Source organism: Priapulus caudatus, unplaced genomic scaffold (assembly GCF_000485595.1).
Source record: "Priapulus caudatus unplaced genomic scaffold, Priapulus_caudatus-5.0.1 Scaffold653, whole genome shotgun sequence".
Lineage (NCBI taxonomy): Eukaryota > Metazoa > Priapulida > Priapulimorpha > Priapulimorphida > Priapulidae > Priapulus > Priapulus caudatus.
Window position 1 is genome coordinate 15,111 of NW_014577714.1, and position 4,517 is coordinate 19,627.

The window sequence follows — 4,517 nt, forward strand, 5'->3', positions numbered from 1 at the left end:
CGACCGCGGTCGCTCAACGCTAGACAGCTAGGGGTACTCTGGCCTAAAACATCTTAGGAGCTTGCATGAACGCCTCACCTGGCATGATTCGTCGTCGAGACCGAGACAAAAACTCGCAGAACAACGTCCTATACGAATTCAGTGTGTGTTTAATTAACCGCGCGTGGTAACAATACATTGTTAGTATAGTCGGGGCAGAGTTATTGTGGAAAGTGTAAGGGCACACCAGTGCCGAATCGCTGAGCAGCGTGTGTGTGAAGAGAGAGACGAGGAAGTAAGGAGGAGGTAGAAAACAAGTACTCAACGTAATTCACTTTCATAGCTGTATTCTAGAGATTAGTCACGCTAAAAAAGGTGGAATATCATGTTTTTATCAGGAAATTTAGAAGAAATGTAAAAACTGTATATATCCCTTTGAAGGATTCTAGGCACTGTAACTTGTGATGTGCGGCAGCATTGATAGATCTATGCCATGGGGCTAACCGTGACCTGGGAAGAAGAGAAAAACGAAAGTAAGATACCTTACCCAGAAGCCCCCCGACATCCTAGAGATCGAAACCAATTAAATTGTGACCAAAACTCTGAAATTAGAATTCACATCAAGAGTTGAAATGAGACACTATGTTGTCTTCTTAACCTTTCGAGTTAATAAAGCGTATGGCTGTTTTACATTCAATGGTTATATCTTTATATACTAGATGTTCACGCTGCACTGCTAATGCGAAATAGAGCTGACGCGATCAATTTTTTTGTGCAGTCCCACGGCAACTGTTCTGAAGTTGGTGAGCGTCCATGCTGTCTTCATCGTAGATTGGTTCAGAGTGTAAGAATATCTGCAACGAACCCTCTTGCGGTTCTCCACTGGGCTCGACACAAACCCGCTATTGCCCAGATGCCCGCGGCCAATCACAATCACCAAAAAAATTCGCTATATTATACTCCGACAGGGACCGGTATGTCCCTTGAAATTCGCACGTTCCCGACAGTTCGGTTCAAGCGCCTATAGTTCTGATTTGAATTTGATAACTAGTGAAACCTAAGAGACCATGAACGGAAAAATTTGAATTAAAATATAAATGCCTAAAATGCAGTAATGACGATGCGACTCATCTAGTGCGCACTGCAGTTACATACTTCTCTAATGATCAGACGATCTGCATCACCAGCAATCAGATCATAGCGAACACCGATCGAGCGGATATAAACTACTGAAGCCACACGGCGCATCGACGTGCACTTTGTGTTCACTTTTTGTTTTATCGCCGCAGAGGCCCGATTCGCTAACAAGTCGATGATCATCAACGCGTCAATCTTCTTTGTGAAATTCTGAAAAAATTTTCTGAAAGTACCGTAAATCGTCAACTAAGTACCACGAGTGACGTCACGTGACTGTTCTTCCCACTCGAGCACTCCGCCCGGTAGTGATACGAAGGTGAAAGAATCGGTTTCCCCTGCGTGGCAGCAGTCTGTGGTCCTCTCCTCTCTTATCGCTCTGCTCCTTTCTCACAATTTTCTGCTTCTGTGTGTCCTCAGCGTCCCATCTCTGTCTCGGCTGTAGTGTCGTCTCTCGCTCCTATCTAGGAATCAATTTGTGACCTCTCGTCGATTTCGCCCAAAGCATAATGCTTGACTTTTCGTTTGGGAAATCACCTCTTACGATAATGTAGACACTAATTTCTGCGTCTCTGAGTACATTTAATGTAGAGTCACGTTCATCATCAAATAATCTATGGAAAAATTTTAACAAAGATATATGCTATGAAAAAGTTCCAGCTCTGGGCCAAAGCTAAAGTGTCTGACGTCCACAAATTTCCGTGAAATTCTAAAACTAGTTGATTTCGACCTTTATTTTTTGTAATTTTTTTCTACATCAAAAGTTTAGAACTCCAAACGTTACTTAGTATATATGAGTATCTATCAACGGTCTCCACCCTGATAATACTACATGTTGTTACGTTGCGGTACACATTTTTGCTCACAAAAATACTTGACGATTGTACATTAACGTTCACGATTCGGTCAAACTCACCTTATTAACACATACTCGCGTCACTGTGGTCAGCGTTGCTGCACTGGTTGTGCGTGGTCGATGTCATCGTGATTTGTGTAATGGTGCCAACAAAGTGGTGCCCAAACAGTTATCTGTTTTTGATTTGTCTATTGGCCTATATTGACGATCACACACAATATAGGAAAAAGAGGAAATAATAGTAATTGTTCATCGATGTAATTATGTTTTGTGAAAAAATTATTATTAGAAGGACGCGAAACCGATATTGCTTGTGTTTTTTTAAATTCTTCTGCCAACACAAAATGTTTGTGACAATCGCCCTCAGGATCGAGTCAGTCAGATGCTTTCTACGATACAACTAAATCACTATGTCATCAACAATCAGATCTTCTACTAGTCTCCCTGTTTCTCATTCTCCCTCGCCAACTGCGCTTTGCTATCTCGTTTCGCGGCGCCTCATCGGCTTTCTCTCTCACTGGTCCGCTTCCCCTCGCTTTCATCTCTCCCTCCCCCTCCTCTCTCCTCTTCTCTCAGTCAGTCCTTCTCTCTCTCTCCGGGTCGTCTCTCTCCGTCCTCTTAGCCATTTCTCTGACTTTCTTCTCTCTCTCCTCTCCTCCATCTATCTCTCTCTCTCGATCTCTCCTCTCATCCTCCTCTCTCACATCTTGAACTAGTGTCAGCCCGTCTGTCTCTCCTCTCCTCTCATCCTCTCTCTCGCTCCCCCTTCTTCTCGCCTTTATCGCTCGCCACTCTTCTCTCTCGCTGTTTCTAGATTGCTTTTATCTCTGCTATTTGCTGCGGCGGATTTCTTCCTGCGGTTCACAAGTGTGTGTTGAATAACGGAGGTCTTTTCACGGATACTAAAGTAGAGTTTTTAATACCAAGAAACCATATCACTTTATTCAAGCAACGCTCACTGGCACATTTCATAACATCCCTACTCCAGCGCACTCACACGCAAAAATACAAAAGCATCAGACCTATAATTACGGTCGAGTAAGGAAAACATTGTGTAAGAGTGTCATATATATATATATATATATACAAGTAAAGTGTTGAAGACTTATCATAGTACCTTACAGTGCATTATATTTTTAACGTAGTAATAATATCATCGATAAGTGATTATAATAACTATTTAAATTTAAAAAATCTTAAAATTTTTAAATACAATATTAACAGTGTTAGAATCCTAACACTAACATGATACGCGTATATTATTAGATAACATTGTCTGATTTAATATCGAGAATTGACACATCATAAACGTATAACCTTATGAATTATTTAAGGTGTAGGTCATGCGTTCAAAATTTTAGGCGAAAAAATCTACTCTACTTCAAAGAATTTGAAAGGTTACAACTCATCTCTCGTACAACTCTTTTTCTATTCCCTAGAGGGCGTAAAGTGTCCTACGTGGTAGCAGGCTAGACCACGTCAACGAAACACGGCAGGCAAGACTGCCACATCTCACAACCCCCCTAGCCCCTTCCTTTCCCTCCTACGTCTCACAACCCTCTAGCTCCTCCCTTAGCTGCCACATCTCACAACCCCCCATAGTCCCTTCCTTTCCCTCCTACGCCTCACAACCCTCTAGCTCCTCCTTTAGCTACCAAATCTCACAACCTCCCTAGCCCCTTCCTTTCCCTCCTACGTCTTCCAACCCTCCACCCCTCTCCCCCCGAGCATGGTCGGTCGGTCCGGACATTCTAGTGAGAAATCTCTCGCGAGGGGCATTCATGCGAGAAAATAACGGAGAAGCGTTATTCTCCCAGCGGTCCGCCACGGGCAGCGCATGCAGCACTGCTCTACCGTCCACAACCCCCATATATATATATATATATACATACATACATAATATCTCCTCTCCCCTTCCCGCCTCGCCTCCCTTCTTTCCCTTCCTCTCCTCCTTCCTCCTCCATGATCTCCTTCTTGCTACCTCCTTCGTTAGCGTATTCTCTCCTTCAACCGCTTCCTTCTCTCCCCATCTCTGCTCGTCCATATCCGCTCGTATACCTTACCCTCATTCTGCTTCCCTCCTCATATCTCCTCCTTTCGACTGTATTTTCTCATATTATGTTCTCGACTCCACGCTCCGTTTTCCCCTCCTATCCTCTTTTATCTTCTGTCAACTCTCCTCACCTCTCCTCTCTTCTGGACTATCTCGTCTCCTTCAATCTCCATTCTCTCCTTCTCGCCTCCCCGTTTGGCCACCCATACCCTTTTCCCCTTACCATACCTCTCCCCCTTTCTACCCTCCTCTCCTCCTCCTACACCTTCCAGTGCTCTCTATTCCTACCCACACTAAGACTAGAGCATTCGCTGCAGTGCACTAAAGAAATCATTAACGAAATACGTCGAGGTGAAATGCTGCCAATGTTTTCTCGTTCTCCCTGTTTTTTCAGGACCCCGGACTGACGCATATTTATAGTTAGCGTGGTGTCGCGAAACATAACCCTATATATACACACGCGCACGCAAGCGCTCATGCACGCACGCATATATA